General features: G+C 34.1%; 1 protein-coding gene across 9 annotated transcripts in view; it reads right to left on the bottom strand.

Moving 5' to 3' along the window:
* LOC5569585 (anion exchange protein 3) overlaps nucleotides 1-21,856 on the bottom strand; it is a 212,460-nt gene that overhangs the window by 98,380 nt on the left and 92,224 nt on the right. The window lies entirely within an intron of this gene.

Raw genomic sequence — 21,856 nt, forward strand, 5'->3', positions numbered from 1 at the left:
TCATGAGCCAGGTGAGAACCCAAATTTTACTCACAGGCGTGTACTTGATTTTGTGAGAATGATTGTGTTCACAGCAATAAATCATTTTTCGAACTGATGATAATGCTGACATGTTAATATTAGAGACATTTCCCGCCCTCTTTCAAAAGCGTTATATTATTTGGTAATGTATAATTATATTTTTATATTGCTGGAGGCAATGCGAGTTCAACATATTCTAAAATGTCATTAGACTATGGTTTGAAAAATGTCAGATGAAAATGTTAACTGATATTAAACTGACCACTATTTCAAAAGTACATCGCTAAAGAACAGCCTATGATAAAAGAAGAAAAAAATCACTGTTGAAAGCGTCAATAATTATGATGCCAACAATCACTTTGCTAGTGCAACTTCCGAAAGAATAGCCGATAACTAAAAGAAGGACAAATCTCTTCTTGGAAATTGTAATACTGACAAGATGTAATACAGACAAGTAATGCAGGGGCTTATTTTCATTTATTTTTTGAAGTCACTGCCAACTTTGAATTTCGCTCAAGACAATTTGGCAGTCGATTTTTTTACCGCTATCGCTCAAACTTCAACTCAAACGGTACAACTCGAAAGAACAGCCTATAACTCAATGAAGAGAAAATCATTGATTAAAATTTTTACACTGCCATTATACAACCTCGAAAGAACAGCCGATGTTTGAAAGAATAAAAAATCACCAATAGGAATAGTAGTAACTTAACTCTCCCTTACTCGATATTCTGTATCTCGATATTTCCCCTAACTCGATGGAATGCGCGGTCCCTTCAATCTAGCATACTATGATCCCTCTGTAAGTTGAAACCTCTCTAACTCGATGTTCCCTAACTCGATGCGATCTGTTTCAGTTTCCTATGCAAGTTTACCTCTCTAACTCGATATTTTCATGGAAATTTCCAAATATTCTCCAAATGTTCATAAATTTCATAAATTTGATAATTATGATTATAGTGATAGTAAAATGAAGGTTCACAGGTCATTTCAGGGTGATAAAAAATTAAATTTTTGAAGACTATGCAAAAAGTGTCACGTTGGCAAATGTACAAAAAATTTACTATTTTTCACATTTAATTTACTATTTTAAATGTACTTTGTCGAAACAATCAAAATTTCGAAAATTGAAAAAAAATGTGTTCTGTATCTCGATACCTCCCTAACTCGATGATCCTTTCAATATCGAGTTAGGGAGAGATAACTGTAGTTACTAAGCCGAAAACTTTCAGGCTCAAATTCGCGAGCTTCCTTGAAGAATTTCTTTCTTCTCATTTTCGGGGAAGTGTCGTATTAGGGGAACTGGTTTTCGGGGTAATTTACCATTCGGGGTAATGGTTTTCGGGGTAATGTGTCATTCGGGGTAACGTTGCATTCGGGGTAATGGTTTTCGGGGTACTGGTTTTCGGGGAGATGGTTTTCGGGGTAATGGTATTCGGGGAAGTGTTATAGGACCCGTAAAATCGGGTGTAATTGATCAGAAGGGTGAAATTGATCATCGTATCACACGATTTTATTTATGCGTAATGGAGCACAAATATCAATGTAAGCTGCAGCAAATGAACGTTGTTTGTCGTAACTATTGTCGAATTGTGTGTTGTGAAGTTTTTTGCGTTGAAGAATGTTTATTACTATGAAAATAATGTAAAATTTCAAAATCATGCACGGTACAGTATTGACATACACCTAAAAACTTCTATTTCTAAGTAAGGATTTGAACATAGTATAAATCTGAAAGTTTGTGAGGATGCTTGAGATATATCCGCACACTAGATTTCATCACCAAAACTCGTACCAATTAGCTCAAATGGTTGAAATAATTGAATTTCTGTTAGATATAATTGATTTCCTTAGGAAATTGCATACATTTAGGCGTTTTCAGCGTAATTCTTGAAATTGAACTATTCGTTATTTATATAAATATTGCATTGTTAAGATTTTGACAAGCATATTCGGATTCAGGGAGCTCAAATTTATCATGTAGAGTTGTTTTGAAAACTAACAATAATGGCATTGACAAGTGATCAATTTCAATTTTTTAATTTTAGAGATATTTGTTAACACTAAAAAGACATTTGTTAGAAAATTTCGGTACATGAGTCGATGAGGCTCACCTTCGTACTTGTTTTCCTGCATTTAGTTGTTTGGTATTGTTAACATTATAGAAAACAGACTAGAAAAACCGTGAAAAATGATCAATCTCACCCGAAATTACGGTAATTCAGACCCGTTATCGTGAGATCGAGTTAACATTTTAAATTAGGTCATATTTGTGCTCAATTAAAATTAGTTTTAAAGTGCATTGTAACGTACTTTAGAACAGAGATGTGCAGTAAAAATTACTGGTAATAACTAGTGGTGCATTTGGTAGTATACTCCTCATACATTAGTGTTTGTACAATACAATCCAAAGTGGGTTTCGAGAGTGAATATTCTAATGAGAGAGAATGCCAGTCAGAGAGTGGTCCCCACTGTTTGGGGCCTAGGAATTCTTTTGCTTTGGAAGTTGTTCATCAGTATGCTTTCACTGGGTGGCAGAGTGAGCTGGCTTGTCCGAATTTTGAAAGTGGTAGTGTGGCACTGGAGTAAGAAATGGCACTTATGTTCTTCTATCAATCTTACCTTCTTTTGTTCTTCTTATGTTATTTTATCAATCCTATGTTAAACATAAGTTTGCAACAAGTGAAATGGACTAAGTAGTTGAGATACCACTTATCTGAAAGCGAGCATGGTGATAGGGTAATTCATCATTGTTGAACAGTCTTATTTATCATTACATGTTCAATTGCTCGTACTTTTCTTATGTGGTGTTCAGCATTTAGCCCGAAATTATACCGTTCAAAAATTCCGTCTTACCCTAGATATCCATTAAGCTTTTTGAAGGCTATTCGGAGTTAAATTTCAGTTCATGAGCTTATGAAGATGAAGAAAAAAATTATCAAAGTTACCGTCGTTGGGGGTGAGAATGAGTCAAAAGGGGATATGTGAAATAAATTAACGGAGTACGGTACATTTTTACAGTATTCGGTGAAAAATCACCGGAATCCGTAAAATTTCGACGGAATTACGGTCTTTTATTTCACCGAACTGTTCAGCTGTTGAGATTACGGTGAAATTCACCGTATGAGCTTAGTGTGTACGATTTATTTATTGAATAACTATTAATTTCACTCCAATGAACTTCAAATATGGTGTGTATGTCCTTTGATGATAACAACTGTTCAAATAATTAAAGAAAAATGTTTATTCACAGCGGCACCACAAGTGAATGAAAAATGACCCAATCTCACCCCATAGAGGGGGTGACATTGGGTCACTGTAATTGAAATAATTTGTTTTTGAGAATATGACTGCAAAACCATTCATAGCTGAAAAATATTGATGAAATACCATGCAAACAAGACGAAAAGATATCTAAGATGCTTCACAAGAACGAATATACCAAGAAATTGAAGAGCTATGAGAAAAAATATGTAAACCCAACATTTATCGTCAAGTTTACATAAATTTTCTTGTTTTTTCCTCAAATTGTCTTCAAAATCCCATCCCTATTGCCATAAAGCCTATTCAGTTTCCCCAAAGCTATACTGAAACAGTGATTATTTTAAACCTTCGCAAATAAATTAATTAACTCATTACGCGTGGTAAAGATGGACAAATTATGGGTGAAATTATGATAAGAATCCACGTGCTTGGCTGGGATTTGAACCCAGCCTTCGCAAATAGATTAATTTCAGTCAAAAAATCATGGATGAGTTGGCTCACCTTTTTAACTCATTGTCTCGTATTTCCACAGTTTACTCACACGCGGCAATAATTTCTTGTTAGTCTGGTAAAATTATGTTAATCCTTTCTAACGTAAATAACAATATTCGGGTTTCACGAGTTTTTGCCGGGTTTTGCGACTAAATCATTTTTTACGGTTTGAGTTGATTGAGTTGATTTTGCATCAAAATCTCAAGCGTGAGATTCGCGAAACAGATCTCTAATGAGTTTGCTCTCATGGGAGAGCGTATTGATTGAGATTTTGAGTGTGACTTTATCAACACTGCTTGTAACTAATTAAAGTCCAAAAAATCCATTTGACAAAATTTTAAGATGTTGCTGCGCACGAAACACAGTTGCTGGATTGAGAAGTCAAAATGCGTTGCAATGTTATATAATACACGGAATACTCTAGTAGACTTGTTTGATGATTCAGAGATGCTGTACTTAGAAAGAATAAACACATCTTAATGAAAAAAGAGAACACCCAGCACCGTAAAATGTCAAAAAAGTGGTCTTGCAATTTCATTTACTATCGTTCTTGCTTGATTGGGTCACCCCCATTTTTGATGTTTTAGACACCGTATCGAAAATAAATGAAATTTTTGTGTAAAAATCAAATAGATTACGGAATATACGTGTGAAGTGTAATGAAAAGATTTTCAACCTTCTACTAATCTAACGATAGAGGTTAAAGTACATGCGTGATATTTTGCAGAGAAATTAAATGTTGTAAATCTTATCTAGTTTCAACATACAAGTTTATTGATATAGTAAACAAAAACTATTAATTGCTAAAATGTATATTGTGATAAATTACGTGTAATAATATGTTCCCTGACCTATGAATTATTATTTTTAGTAATATCAGCGTTATTAGCTGAAATATTTCATGAATCATATTTTTCTGTTTCGACCCAATCTCACCCCCTAGACCCATTTTCACCCCCATCGACGGTACCTTATTTTACGGTAAGGTACAGTGGGGGAAGTGTATCAGTGGGGTAAGTGGATCATTCGTCAATATTCAGCATAAATACTTGAATATGTTGAATGTTTTCGCACCATTGCTTTGTTTTAGGTTATATTCTTACGCCCACACTGATACTATTGCAAAACTGGTACTACACGTACACTAACACAAGCAAACTTGTTTGCTGCTAAAATTAATTCATTTGAAAATCGTTTTCCATTAATCAAAGATTCACTGTATCTCTGTCTAAAGTCTAATACTATTAGTTTTTTCGACACGTGGTGACCTTTTCAGTTCTAATTGAATAAATCACAATGAAAAATATGTGATTTTTTATAAATAAATACAGATATATTGTACATGGTACACTTACCCCTACTTTTTAATGGGGTGGGGTAAGTGGATCAAGTATTATTATTATTTATTGGTAGACTGCTTACGATAATTTTAATAAGTTTTAGTATCCGCAAATGTTGTTTTCCCTTAACTTTATTCATTCCCAGCTTAAATTTGTAAAATTGACCAAAGAAAATTTGAATTATTCCACCTAAAAGTTTATTTTAACCTCCCTGGTATAAAAAAGTAATAATTTTAAAATTTACACGAAATTTTTCGAGGTTTATCTAAGCTAAGTTGTAGAAGAGCAAAATATAATCATTTTCCACTTGAAAACATATAATCGTACCTTCTTTGGGCATATAAATTGTTCTAGACAGATGATACAAAAATATTCATAAAAAGAATAAAAGGATTTCAGTTTGTTATTCAATAGTAAATGTAGTTAATATTTTTCAACTACGAGTGTTTCTATAAAACATAGTTAGAAATAATCCTACAATACTTCTATATAACTTATGTGTATAAATGGATGAATTTTCTTCAAATTATTCTAGCTCCAATATTTTTTTTTTTTTTCGATTTAGTGTAAACTAATGTGTAAAATATGTATATGCATATATTTTGGTTAAATAAAGATACTTTATAATTTCAAAGTATTAAAATGTAACATTAATAGCTCTAATAACAAGAACGAGAGTAATAGCATTCGTACTATACATAATTAAACCACATGTGTTTTGAGAACAGATGTTTGTTATTGGTGATCCACTTACCCCACCATGGTGGGGCAAGTGGATCATTTGTCGCAAATTTTCAAGTCCCTCCTACTCAATACATAACAATCAGAAAAATCGAATTAATGACGATTTGAAGAATATTAGTCCCTCATTTGTTATCCACAGAAAAAAAGTTTGAATTACATTATTCACATTATCTGTACATAACAATGAAGTTGACTATTGATTTTTCTGTATCCACTTACCCCACGGTACCTTACTGAAAAAAATCATCAATTGCTTTTGTCGGTGGTAGGTCATTTGGCATAAAGTCGTTTGGCATAAAGCCGTTTGGCATAAAGTCGTTTGGCATAAAGCCGTTTGGCATAAAGTCGTTTGGCATAATGGTCAATTGGCATAAAGTCGTTTGGCATAATGGTCGTTTGGCATAATGGTCGTTTGGCATAATGAGTCTGAAACCAAGAAATTCTTAAGATGACATTCGTTTTTACGTTTCTATTGAATCTATCTGATGACATCAGGCTTGTTCTGAATTCTGAAGAAATTACCCTTCTTTCAAATATTAGTTCTTCTCTTGAGTTTCACTATTGGAATAATTTTTTTCACTGAAGATTTTGATGTATTTAACACAAATTTACTCATCTTTCAACGTTCTATTTATTTTCCTTGTATGATGTAACCATAATTATAGGTATAAAACAGTTTAAATAAATTTTACCTTCTTTTATACATAGGCTGTTCTTTGGAGCTATATTTTTAAAATATTTTATTGTTTTCACCTGACAAAAAAGCGGCATTGATCTACTCAAGTTATCAACGAAAAGAGAAATCGATTACTGCAGTAACTTCGATGGGTTGTACTACTTTTCCCTGAATGTCGGTTCCCCGAATGTCATTTCCCCGAACGCCAGTTCCCCGAATGCCAGTTCCCCTAATATCCCGTTTTCCCGATTATCCCATTTCCCCGAAAAGTTGTTAGCATTGTAATTGTAGTAACTTTATACATTTTATATCTTTATTTAATTGGCGGTTCTTTCGAGTTTTACCGTCCTCAGCATTTTTGCCAACATGTGTATAGCCGAGAGTGACAGAATACCTCCTTCTTTTGATTGCTTATCGTTCTGGCATTCGTGGGACAAACATTCGGAGAAATGACATTTGAGAAAAAGTAGCACAATCACTTTGATGATTCTGAACGCAAGTGTTGATGTCTTTTCGTTTTATTATGCCGCAATATTTTTTGGCGCCCAATCTTATATTGATTTAATCATAAATTTTTAAAAATAGGCTGTTCTTTATATTTATTCTGTTTTAAATTTTATTTTTTGGTAAACCTTAATGTCAACTACTTTTATATTTAACTGTTTTATCAATTTTTGAAAGACGTGCTGTTCTTCTTCTTTTTGGCGTTACGTTCTCACTGGGACAGAGCCTGCTATTCAGCTTAGTGTTCTTATGAGCACTTCCACAGTTATTAACTGAGAGCTTACTATGGCAATGACTATTTTTTGCTTGCGTATATCGTATGGCAGGTACGAAGATACTCTATGCCCTGGGATGTCGAGAAAATTTCCAACCCGAAAAGATGCTCGACCGGTGGGATTCGAACCCACGACCCTCAGTTTGGTCTTGCTGATTAGCTGCGCATTTACCGTTACGGCTATCTGGGCTCCTGACGTGCTGTTATGATGATAATTACTTTAGAACCTGTCAATATTCAACATATTTTTTTGCAATCGCATGATCTCTTTTCGAGATATGCTGGAAAAAATATTATCAAAAAATTATCCCAACTTTCGATAGTAGACTGTGTTTTTATGTACACTTCCAAATTCAAAATAAAAATTGAATCGTTGAAAAGCTTTGCCATAAATATTTTCTTTTAAAATTGTGTTGTTCATTTAAATTGTGCTGTGAAAAGATTTTTTTTTTGCGTTAAAGCCTTAAACAATTTAAACGAAAAAATATCTGCTCTCGTATATAGACTATTTTTGCAATATGCTGCAGTAATAGATCTTTGGATAAGAGCTTGTAATATTTTGCAAATAAATTTTCCCTTCTTTTATCAAGTAATTTTCATCAAGTTTTCGTCCAAACTGGGACAGAGCTTGATCTGCAGCGAAATATTCTATGAGCGTTCCCTTATTAATAACTGCAAACTTTATTTGCTAATGTACTTTTTTCAAATGTGTATATTACAACAAGCTCAAAGATACTCTATGTTCTGGGGTATAGTGAAAATTATTATTTTGAAAAGATCTTCCACCAGTAGTTCAGTAATGCTCTCTAATGTCACAACATATTTTGACTTCCATAGTTTGGAGGATCTCTGAACAAACACCAAGCTTGTTAAGAACCTACCAAAAAAGTTTGCTACGTGCTCGTTGATGTTGATCTCGGTAAAAGCTTCAAAAATGCCGATATTCATTCCAAGTCAATCATTATGCCAAACGGCCATTATGCCAAATGACCGTTATGCCAAACGGCCATTATGCCAAACAACCATTATGCCAAACGACTTTATGCCAAACGGCTTTATGCCAAACGACCTTAGCCAAACGACTTTATGCCAAACGGGGTACAATCGCTTTTGTCTACAGTGGTTCAGACACTTCTTCTTCTTCTTCTTCTTATTTTGATATTACGTCATCACTGGGATAAAAGCCTTCTCAGCCTAGTTTTCAACGAGCAGTTCCACAGTTATTAACCGAGAGCTTCCTTTGTCAAAACTGCCATTTTCGCATTCGTATATCGTATGGCAGGGTACGATGATACTTTATGGCCGGGGAAGTCAAGGAAATTTCCATCACGAAAAAATCCTCGGACCGGGTAGATCGGAAATGGAACCCAGACACTTTCAGCATGCCTTTGCTTTGTAGCCGCGGACTCTAACCACTCGGCTAAAGAAGGCCCCAACAAGTCTAATTATCTAACCCAAAAATGGTCGCACCGTGGTACACGTGACCTATAAATAGTAATTCTTTTTATTTTATACACAACTACGATTGTGGCCACTCAAACTGAAAAAAGTCCAAAGTTTACAAAGTCTAATTAATTTTAGTCTCGCGTGCTGCGTGTTGCTTGGTATAATCATATTTGCCGTTTGCATAATTCAATCAGTCAATTTAGTAATGGACAGAAAGATAACGCCATGTCTTCCAAGATAAAACAGGTGCCTGTGTTATGAACGGTGGAAACGCGCGGCACCGAAATAACCATCTTGTTCCATCAATCATAATGAGAAATGCTTTATTGAAGCGCCCCGAACGACAGCCAATCCACGTGACTCGGTTGTACCTGCTAGCAGGAATTGCAGCCAGGCATATATGTCTTCCTAGCTACGACGTAATGCAAACATATACGATATCAGTCGCTATTTTTCATTGCCACGGACATTGAAAGCTCGCACGGGCGATATCGACGATATGGGCGTGTTCGGAGCTCAAGACCAACAATAGAAAAAGCCCCAAGCCCAAAAGTTACACAATCTTATTTCGAATAATAAATTAAATCCATACCATGAAATTTAAGCATTGCATGTTCTTTTATCGTCCAGAGTGTCAATAAACAAATTGGTTTTAATTAATAAATTTCCCGAAAATCTTATTAAAATACGACTTTAAGTAAATGGAGCTTTTGTATCAGCCAAAGCTTCTGAGACCTTTTGATTTGTGTCTTTTAGACGCTAGCTGATGCTGATGAGGCTAGTGAATTCACGCCTTTTTGAGATAAAACTATATGATGTGTTGAGGTATTTTAGTTGTGGTTCATTTTTTCAGCATCTTCAGTTTCAGCCTTTTAAAAATCATCCAAAAATTATGATGTAAAAAGTCAATTTACGTGTAGGATTGTGCTTTCCATTTGTTATGGGAATTAACTTCCTGGGATACAAAAAAAAATTGCGGTTTCCCGGAAATTCTCGGAATTACGGAAAACTCTCAAAAACATATTTTCAGACGTACAATTTTATGCTTTTTTTATTAGAATACTCCGAATCCTATGTTTATTTTATTTTATTCCAGTGATTCTCTATAGTCCTATAGGGTATCTTTTAATTTTATGCACACAATATCTATGCACAAAAAGTGTTCAAAAATCGAAAAATTCAAATTAGCTTATAATATAAAGTGAATGTAACATTAAACAAACTTTGCAAAGAATGTTATAACCATTTTATTCAATATTTTTGAATATACTTGTTTTTTTTCTACGCATAGTTAGTTTCCGAAATCTCCCTAGTGGGTTAGAACAACTTTGATTTAGGTTAACTCGATAAAACCCAAATTTGGCTTATTCCACAGACATTCGAAGTTCGGTCAACGCATCCACTCTCTGTTGACAACATTGCTGTTGTGAGAGAGGCAAACAACCCAATTTCGAAAATATTGGTTCAGTTTAGTTTTTATTGCCATTGAACATTATTATTCGTGCAAATGTAACGAAATCGTCTTTTTGTTAATAAATTGTGAAGCACATATTGGCTGACGTACATATAGCATTATGTAGTGCGGTACAAAATACAATAGTCTTCAGAAACCCGTTGGAAAAAGTGATAAGGTATATTGGGGGACCGAAATCCGTACAGGCTCAAAATCCGTACACTTCATACAAATAGTAGGCGTTTTGTATGAAGTGGACGGATTTAGATTCATTTCTTAGGTGTACGGATTTCGGTCCCACACGGTATACCATCGAGACAATGGCAGAATAAACAGTAAAAAAAGTAGTTGCCGCTTATCAAAATGAGCATCTACTTAGTAATTTTGAAACGTATTTTCAATCAACTTTGCGATGTTAACGTTTGTTTACAAGGCTTGAACTCGATTTTCTGTTTTCAGTCGTTTATTTAAATGAGGTCTTATTTTGAAAAGGTCAAATCTGCGACAATATCCTGGTTAGCGAAAAAGGAGATGGGGTTTTTGTGAAAAATGTTAGTCCAATTTTCATGTATAGTTTTGAATGATAAGTACTCAGTCAGATCCAATATTCTATTTCATCAATATTCATCGTTTTAGAAACAATTTGATTTGATAAAAGTTTCTGTTTTTTGTTAATGATTTTTATTTAAAACCTAGACCAAAAAGATCAAAAATTCATTTTAAATGCAAATTTTTCTACTTCATCTAAGAAGCTTTTTAACGTTAGTTTTATACTATTAGAGTAAAATGAAATACCAGAAACTATATGTGTACTGCAATAAGTAAATGTACCGTTTTGATTCATATTACGGACAGCTTCAAATTCCGGACACTCAACTTTGTATGGGAAACATTTCACACGAAATGTTTCAATTTTTGCCGATCAAAAGGTCTCACTTTAAATGCTCGTTTTAGTCAACATTTTCCTTACATATCTATGAAAATTTATAATACCCAACTGCCTTGGACGCCTCTTTAGTGGTTCGGCAAGTTGACTTATTGATTTGACTTTTATTTCTATGATTTTCATGAGCTGTCCGAAATTCGAATCAAAGTGTCAAATCTTCTCCCACCAATCGAAAGTTAAGTGTTTTCAAAGATCGATAACGCGGAGGAAACATTCATATTGATTTATTTTATATACTTCTCGATGAGTTATACTTCACTGAGGCCTTGAGTGTCCGTAATATGAATCAAAACGGTATAGCAAATGAAAGAACAAGTGTATGAAAATATATTGACCACGGTGTATTTATGAAAATTGAGTCATAGGGCTAAAAATCTCCTTAATAAAGATAATAATAATAATAATAATAATAATAATAATGAAAATTAGCAAAAAACTTTTTTGTTTACATTATAGACTTGAGACCTTATCTATTGTTGGTCTTAAGCTGTGTATCAGCACCACTTGTTTGTGTACATGTAAAATGGGGTGAAAGGATTGAAGGTTTGTTTAGTGCCGACACTATAGCTCCAACAAGTTTGTTGTGGTTTTATTTATGATTCACAGAACAAATACATCAATACGTATGGTTTATTTTAGGATATTGTTCTATACAAATTATATGAATGATGTATGAACAAATGATTCTAGTATCGAAATATGTAATAATGATCATCTAATAAATTTCCTTCAATAAAAAAGCATGAATTTCTTTAGGGTCTTTTCAACTTATTAACAAAAATGAAGTCTTTAATACGATACCTTTCATTTGCCTACTGGTTTAGTCATGTTGCGAGATTAGTTTAAAATAAACTATATATTCCAACAGTCAAACTTTGAATTATGAGGATCCTGAAAAAATCATATATTTCCTTTGAAAATTGAAAAAATCCTAATCAAAAATATTTAAAAATTATATAAACGCCAAGATCTGTAACCTGGTCACAATTATTTTAAAAAGCGATGTTCGCCAAAGGCAACATTTTCATACTGTGCATTACCGAGTCTTAACGATGTAAAAAGTCGTAAATTTTTTATGATGTCTCAAATGGATACACGTGAGGTACCAGCCATGCAAGTTGATCGCTAATTCTAGTTCAATACCTAGATACATAATGACATGCAACATACCAATCGTAATGCAAGAACTACGCGGTGGAAACCGATATGGGTGATATTGAAATAATATCTACCTACTACAGGTATAATAATTTCACGTACCGCATCGGAAAGGGAAAACGCATAGCAGAGCGAAGAGTATATTCCATGTCGAGTGAAGTGTTTTGCAAAATATGAGTGCTAAATAATCGATTTATTCTACTGCCATCAAGGACAAGGTCAATCGTTGTATGCATTGGTACATTCATTTTACATTATTTGTTGAGGAAATGCATCATTGATTACTAAATTATTTGTTGCTATTTTAGGTTATTCTGTAATTTTTCTAGGGATATTCTGATGAAAATTAATATCATGATAAGTAAACTATTCTTAATGAGTGCCTATCAAAATCTTTGGAAATCGCAAATAACAAAATTATCACATTTTTCAGTCAGTGTCCAACATAATTTTGAATTCCTGCTAAGAGTTTATTAGACCAACCAGCCCATATAAACATAACAGACTCATCAATTTTCCGTAGTCGTATCCTTGTTGAAATCAAATGTTATTGGATTGCATTGCTCATTGCTTTATCTAATGGAGCAATGAATCAAATCATAATCAAGCGTCAACTTGAACCTATAATAATTATTATATAATGAATCAGATGTGTGAAATAGAAAAAAAGTAGTGTTTTTATGGTGCACATCCTCATATGCTTGTTTAATGATCGTTAACATTCCAAATTCATGTATAAAATGATGCCAATATTCTTCTGAAATTGTGCACGTTTCCCCAAAGCGATCTTGTGCTAAAAATATTGATTTGACAAATTCAATGGTTGAATAATTGAATTTGAAAATATATTGATATTTTGCTTATTATACGTTTTGTGATTAAAAATACCAAATTTTCAAACTTTGTCAAAAAAAAAATCAGAGGATGCTGCAAATGATTTGAAAACAGCCTCTTTCTACACTTTTCTGGAACTTCAAGACCCATATAGACGCATCCCTGATCCATCCAAAAATTTATTTTGTCGAACAGTGTTATGTATTATTTTTGTTTTATGACTGTAGCGGTCATGCGACTCAAAGGTTGTACTTGATTGATTGAACTTAAAAATGTCAAACTTCAAAATTCAACAATATTAAGCTGACTCAAAGCTTATTTAGTTGAGTGTATAGTATTTTACGATGTTTCCTCAACATTTTGTTGTGCTTTATCGACATATCTGATGGTTTATTGACATATAAAAAAACAATTACAAAAATCATAACAAAGCGTGCATCGACAAACTTTGATTTGATACGTGATCACTTGCATGAGTGCCGATTATCTCATCAATTTTACTATTCTTTGCAAGTTAGGTTTAAGTAGATTTGTGAACATGACTTGAAGTCACAAGATGTAAATGTTCACTGATATTTTGAATTATCAAAGTTGTAGTCGAACTAAGAACAAGTAAGGTAAAAAGGTATAATACGCCCCCTTAAGGAAAAACTGCTCTATCGCAGTAGCAAATGCCTCCATTCTAAAGTTTTGTATGTCAAGGAGTTCCTTATTTAGTTGGTCATGCTCTGCACGCAACTTTCTCTTTTCAGGTTGCCTCAAAAAAGTGTACAAGATGTTTTTTTTGTGAACGGTCCCGATGTTCACGTTTCAAAATAACCCGGGCAATATGGTTCTCAACGTAATATGTAGAAATGTTTCCAAGGAGGATTCCACCACTTGCTAAGCCTAAAGGGTTCCGGTAAAAAAATTTGTAATAAGTACAATAGTAAAGAATCTGGGAGGGAGAAACCAATGAAAAATTTCTCTACGTCACAGTGAGCCAAGATTTTGCTGTCACGAACTGTCACTGTGAGCCCGGATCTTAAACAATGAACAAACATGATAAAAGCGCGTATTAAGCCAAAGCATATTTTTACATTTCATCAAAAGTAGCAAAAATCGAATTAGAATCAATTCATGCACATTTAAAAGTAACTTCACGAGAGCACCATTTATTCTAATTGAATATAACGTAATGTAACGAGGCTCTTTTTACTGTTTTCAATAAAATCTGAAAATTAAACACATAGAAAACTGTGGCCCTTTTTCAATGTTTGTCCAGAAAGATCGAAGGTACACAACAAATGAAAACTAGTGGAGTTATCTTGCAGTTTTGAAGAAAATTGTATCAAATTTCATGTGTAGTTTCGGTGCCTCCCTCCCAGGTAAAGAATGGGCTTCATTTACGACGAGGCGTGCTTATCGGACGCATAATTTTACGTTAAAAACCTGATTTTCGATACTTTTAGAATTTCTATTGATTTTTTATACTTCTCAATGAAAATATATGCGCAACATCAATTTTTCGCGGATATTTAAGATATGTGATCATATTTACGTGTAAAAGAAGCCTCAATCCTGTGAAAATGAAGAGGGGCGTATTGCCCTGTTGGGGCATATTACACCGAGTTACCCTACAAAGCTGAATCAATGAGGCATGTGAATTGGGTTTGAGGATAAATTTTATTTTGGAGCACGTTGGCATTAATTAGAAACATTTTTGCGTAAGTCTTAACATGATAGTAATCGGAACCTACACAAATTTTCCTCTAGGAACCTGACCGCTAGAAAGATGGCGTTTTCAAAATAAATGTTGAGTAGCTCAGAGGCTATCATTATTTGAGCCGGCTGATTGCCCAGATAGCCGTAGCGGTAAACGCGATAGCCGTAGCGGTAAACGCGCAGCTATTCAGCAAGACCAAGCTGAGGGTCGTGGGTTCGAGTCCCACCGGTCGAGGATCTTTTCGGGTTGGAAATTTTCTCGACTTCCCAGGGCATAGAGTATCTTCGTATCTGCCACACGATATACACATGCAAAAATGGTCATTGGCATAGTAAGCTCTCAGTTAATAACTGTGGAAGTGCTCATAAGAACACTAAGCTGAGAAGCAGGCTCTGTCCCAGTGGGGACGTAACGCCAGAAAGAAGAAGAAGATTCAAAATTTTGGCACCAGGTGCCGCTTGTGTACATGATAATTTATTCGAGCCATGAGATTAAACGTTTTTAACCATGCGACGCCAGTGAGCATAGACATTTTGTGTATATTGCATATCTCAGAATCTTCGATAAATTTAGTGAGTAAAGGACTATCATAGTTCGAGTCAGATGATCCAAAGTGTAACACGCCAGCCTGCGCGTTTCGGGTTTTAAAGTAAGGTGGCTTACGCGCCACTCCTTTCGGAGACCACCTACCAGTTTAGGGCTTGCCCGGCCGTAGAGACCCCCAGGGATTGGGTCTAATTACTCCCGATCAGAGATATTTACGAGTCGGCTGACGTCCAACTTTGGAAGAACAATTAAAGGGGAAAGGGACAGGATTTCAAATTACGTGAAACATACGAACGAAATGACAACGCAAAACTAACTCGCTAGGTTCTCATCACTGGCCGACCTGACAAATCATCGATCTAACCAGAGGAAAAATAGGGAGCATCAATGGTTGTTTCGGGGAACCGCCCCAGTAAAGTAAAATAAATTAAATACAAAAACTACCGAATTAACATGCAAAATCTTTACGTAGACATTTATTGGGGACTCTTCACTATTCGACTCTCAGCAACATAAACTTTCTATAAATTTCGCCTGCATTTATTCTCCCCTCTTTACTCATCAACATATACACAACATAACATTAATATTCATCTTCTCCATTTATTCTCTCTCTTCGCGCTTCATACTACTCTAGCCTAGGCCTACTCTTTTCTTTCCCTTCTATCTATTTCTACCTTCGTCGTCATGTGGGTTGAGTGCTTACGTGCAGATGTTCATTTGTGGGGTGTGCGTGTGTGCGTGCTCGTGGTGACTACCGGCGCAAGCGCGGGATCTAAGGGTAGCCACGTGAATTTCTGGTATAGCCACGCTACCGACTCATAGGGCGATGACATATTGCAGGAGTAGAGAAGGGATAAAAGGAGAGAAGAGAAAAGAGTCAAAGCTCTCTCAATGCAAACTATATGGAAAACGCGCTTACCTGGTATACTGAAGGCGAAGCAAAGAGGTTCAAAGAGATCTGTGGAAATCATTTGCTGCTTCGACGCGCAAGAACGCTAGTGAACGCTAGAGGAATATGATATGACTGCGCTCGTTCTTGGCGTAAATGGAGCACGGATCAGAACGTTTGCTAGTAAATTAAATCCACAAATAGGGAATTTTATAATTAAATGAATTAACTTTTGTAACTTATCATAATTACAACTGATTTATTGATAAACTGTTACCGTGATGAATCAAAATCCGGACAGGACCAATATCCGGACACTCTGGTGAAATTCAATCATTTCAATGTTAAATATCCTTCCTAGTGTGAGAATATCATTCCTACTATTAATGTTAACTATTGTTGACCATTGTAACATGAATCGACATCAAGTTAGTCTTGTAAATCATTAACAAAGACAAAAACAAAAGTCGGTTCCGCTAGGACGCGTTTGCTTTCAAAATTAACGATAACCAAAGAAATTCTACTCAATGCGCCATTCGCGATTCATCACGCGTTTGTTACGTGCTTATCATATGTGATTCATGTTCTGTAGTGATTTGTTTGTATTTTGTTCTCCGTAAAGTCAATAGTTTCGAAGAAATTGATGAAATGCATGTAATTCTGTGCTAGAAAAAGACTGTCCGGATACTTATATGTGTGGTTTCGAATCCTGACACAGTGTGTTAGCAAACAATTTTTCAAAGTTCAAAAAGAAATACAACATCATAATTGTTCGAAAACCTGGAAAACTCGTTGAATGTTGTACCGTTGTGATTTTAAATAGTATTAACTGAAAATGTTTGTAAATTATGTGTAATTATTGGGGGAACGATGCACATATCACAAGTATCTTTTGAAGACTTCAAAACCTACGTTTTATGATGTTTCTGTATAATCCAACAGAGGAACAACATTATTTTTACAAATCCATGAATCTTTGTATCGTGATATCAAGGTATGTTTAATGGTTTTTATTTTTTTTTAAGAACAACTGCGATTTTTTGAATGTCCGGATTTTGATTCATGTGTCCGGATTAATGGACACGGCATGATGCAGAATTAACTCAATTTTCATTAAATTCATTGTAAATTTGGTGAAAATTATCAAGTTCTAACCTAAAAGCTATCATCCCAAAGTAATACATAATAAAATAACGATTAACCAATCGTATGCAAGCATTTGAATATGTGTATCATCTTAGGTGTCCGGGTTTTGATGCATCACAGTAATCAGTATTTTTGTTTTCTATATTATTTTATTGCTTTCTCCAGTTGATAACTACTTCAGAACATCTTTTATCATTAAATGTGGTGGAAGAATCCCTACTTGGTATTGTTGGCGAAAATGAAAAACTGTTTTCGATCGAAATGGCATTTGAATATAAACAAGAACAGGGTTGAATAATATTTTGCTTGTTCAGCACTAATCTCTCTTTTAAATATCTATATTTTTCAACATTTTTATTACAATCATGAATAATTATAATTCGTCAATCATATATTCCTTATTTCTATTTGTCTTGTTTCCTGTATACATTTTCCTCATAAATCGAGATAAAAAGATGTCGAAGAATATGATCAGTTGATCATGTAAGCTCAGGCTTTGATTTAAACTCTCATCAGTTTGAATATTCACTCTTGTATAATTTTCAGAGTACTCTTGGCTTTATGTGACTCCTTTTTGCTGATTTGAAGAGCAGATTGTTCATTGTTAGATGATTTGACAGCAAATAAACAGAAATACAGAATGATAATACTGACATCTAAATTAGAAAAAAAAATCAGATGGATTTTCCATCGAAAATTGAAATTCAAGGTAAAAGCAATATTCTCCGTCCCAACCTCACCTATCTAAAATAATCTATCCAGCCCAATGTGAAACAAAACCAAAACAACGCCATTATGGGTTCCGGGCAATTCGATCGGATAAACCTTAAGTAACTGTTTGTAAAACTCCTCTAAAAACAGGAAATCTTCCTAGAGTTCTTGATTACGATTCAATATCAAGCACCAGTTCAATAAAATTTTGTGAAATATTGTGTGCAACACTATCATCCAAAGAATTGCTGTTCCATTACTCGATATTTCCATGAGTCGATGGTCCCTTCAATATCGACTCATGGAGGTTTCACTGTATCTAGATATTTTGTGTAACACTATGGCTTACGTAAAACAAACTTGCTCCTTGTGGATCACTTGTCAATGCGGTATATAAAAAATCGACAAGGCATGTTTGATAAAATCTCAAACTATATTACTTAGTACAGACAGAAAGCGAGGATGTGAAAGAGGAGCGTACGCGTTGAAGGTCTCTCCATGCATGTTGTATGAAAATCGCGCTTACCTGGCATACTGAAGCGATGCGAAGAGGGATGGAAAGTGTGGTCAAGCGTGAAAGCAGTTCGTGTGGTGCTTCGACGCGCGAAAACGCTTGAAGATAATTCGAACTATTATTGGCAGCACTAATATTGCGCGTGAATTTCGAACTGTTGAAAACAGTTGGGAGTAAACTAAATTAACAAACACAAAAGAAAAGTTCTTTTTTATATTTGAAAAAAAAATGTATGCTTTGTACCACTGAATTGATCTTATACATTAAATTCCCCAAAGCAAAATTATCACTCGGCCATTCCGTAGAAAAAAAAAAGGAAAACCACAATGTTCCATGACTTATAAATAAGAGAGTCGATTTGTTATCAATCATTAAAACCATAGCTTTTACTTCAATAAAACGGGAAATTGCTCTCAAATTTGATCGATTATTAGCCGTTCGGAATACCAATATTTACTTAAACATTAACTGCAATTGGAACCATTCGTGATCTTGTTTATAATATCGATGATTCAAGTTTAGAAAAGATTCCCATAAACCATTTAAAGTACTCGTAGAAAAGGTATGCAATTAACATACTATTTCATTCCATAGATACAAACATGATATTATATCTATAACTAGTGTATTGTTTAAACTTCCAGTCGTCGCGCGGTTCACCACCGTCAAACCACCACACTGCTGTTGTGGACGAAAAGCGATTTTTTTTTCAAAAGTGTTGTACAAAATACAACAGCGCGACGACTGAAGTGTTAAGTGAATTTAAAGAAATTTTTCGTTCATAACAGCAGAAGCTTAATAATTTAATTTTGATTGGAAAAAGGCATTCATTTTCAAAATTCTCGAAAATTATAACTTTTTTTGAAAAAATATTCGGTAGGCTTGATAGATATCATTTTTTTAATTTCTTTATTAGTATCATTTCAAACATTACATTCATTTCTTCTGTGTGTTCTGTGTTATTAGACAACCCTATCATCCTGATTCGGTAAAACAAATTTAAGATTTTATTAACCCTCTAATACCCAACCCCGCCTTTAGACGGGGTACACTTTGGAATTTTGTGTATATTTTCGTAGCTCGGAAATCAAAATGATTTTATTTTTGGCTTATACCTTGACTCATAACACGCATATAAGAAAAGTTTTTTATGAGTTTTGAAACTTTTTTGTATTTTTAGAAATTGTTTGAAAAATTGCATTCTTATATAACCTACAAATGCCTGGGCTTCATTTAACGAGTAATATAAAAAATCGTACCTTTTATATTTTTCTACGATTAACCTATCACAAAAGAAGAGCCTGGTGGTATTAAAATCATTTCAAACCTGTTTTTCCGTTAGTTACACGGAAAATAAAATACGCTCCGAAAAAAAAATAAAAATTTAATATTTTTAAAAATACCGTAACAATTTAAATTTTTATTATTGCCAAAAATCAACAACTAGAAAAGGCTTCAAGAAAAAATGAAAAAAGCTAGGGATGTTCAAAAATAAAAATTATAAAAATCAAAAACCAAAATTTAAAAATTTGCGAATAAAAATAAATAAATGCCCAAAACGTGTGTGTTTAGAACGATTTTAGATAACGAAAAATAATACTTAAAAATTTGGGTATTAGAGGGTTAACAACATATTACATTTCATTTGCTGTAGCAGTTCAGATTTTTTACAGGTGAGTTGATTTCACCTGCTTATAAGAGAAAAAACACGTTTTCAATTTACTTAACTTAACTTAACCTAAAAATATAACGCATTAATCGTGGCAATAGAAAATTGTAACGTTTTTGCCTGAAACTATCAATTATTTTATTTGACATTTGTTCCAATATTTCAACATTGGATATTTTATGAAACACTTTAGTACTATACAAGGGAGGAAGCTTCAGAATCATTTTCAAAATTTTATTTTGAATTCTCTGAAGAGCTTTTTTTCCTGGTTACAATCACAACAGCTAGTCCATATTGGTACAGCATACAACATGGTTGGCCTGAAAATTTGTTTGAATATCAAAAGCTTGTTCTTAAGACAAAGTTTTGATTTTCTATTAATAATGGGATAGAGACATTTTACATATTTGTTACATTTGACTTGAATGACCTCAATGTGATTTTTGAAAGTTAAATTCATATCTTGCATGAGCCCTAGATACTTACCTTCATCTGACAAATTTATTGGAACCCCTCTCATCGTGACAACATGTCTACTTGAAGGTTTCAAATAAAGAGCTTTTGGTTTACGTGGGAATATTATTAGTTGAGTTTTGGAAGCATAAGGAGAAATCTTCCATTTTTGCAAGTATGAAGAAAAAATATCCAAGCTTTTTTGCAATCGACTACAGATGACACGCAGGCTTCGTCTTTTGGCGGAGAGGCCTGTGTCATCCGCAAACAAAGATTTTTGACATCCCTGAGGTAACTCAGGTAAGTCAGATGTGAAAATATTGTATAATATTGGTCCCAAAATGCTGCCTTGGGGAACACCAGCTCTTACAGGAAGTCTTTCAGACCTGAAGTTCTGATAATAAACCTTAAGTGTACGGTTTGACAGATAACTTTGAATTATTCTAACAATGTATGTTGGAAAATTAAAGTTTTTTAATTTTACGATCAAGCCTTCAGTGCCAAACACTGTCGAATGCTTTTTCTATATCTAGATAAGCAAGACCAGTAGAATAGCCTTCAGATTTGTTGGAACGAATCAAATTTGTTGCACGTAAAAGTTGATGAGTGGTCGAATGTCCATGGCGGAATCCGAACTGTTTATTGGCAAAAAATGAATGTTCGTTGATGTGGGCCATTATTCTGTTCAAAATGACTTTTTCAAAAAGTTTACTGATGGAGGAAAGCAAACTGATTGGACGATAGCTAGAAGCTTCTGCAGGATTTGTGTCTGGTTTCAAAATTGGTACAACCCTAGCATTTTTTCATTTGTCAGGAAAATATGCTAATTGAAAACATTTGTTAAAAATATCAACTAAGAATGATAAGCTACTTTCGGGAAGTTTCTTGATGAGGATGTAAAAAATTCCATCATCGCCAGGAGCTTTCATATTTTTGAATTTTTTAATAATAGTTCTCATTTCTTCCAAATCAGTATCCCAGGAATTTTCGAAAACGTTCTCTTGATTGAGAATATTTTCGAAGTCCTGAGTAACTTGATTTTCTATTGGACTAGTAAGTCCTTAATTA

The sequence above is a fragment of the Aedes aegypti genome, chromosome 2 (assembly GCF_002204515.2).
Source record: "Aedes aegypti strain LVP_AGWG chromosome 2, AaegL5.0 Primary Assembly, whole genome shotgun sequence".
Taxonomy (NCBI): domain Eukaryota; kingdom Metazoa; phylum Arthropoda; class Insecta; order Diptera; family Culicidae; genus Aedes; species Aedes aegypti.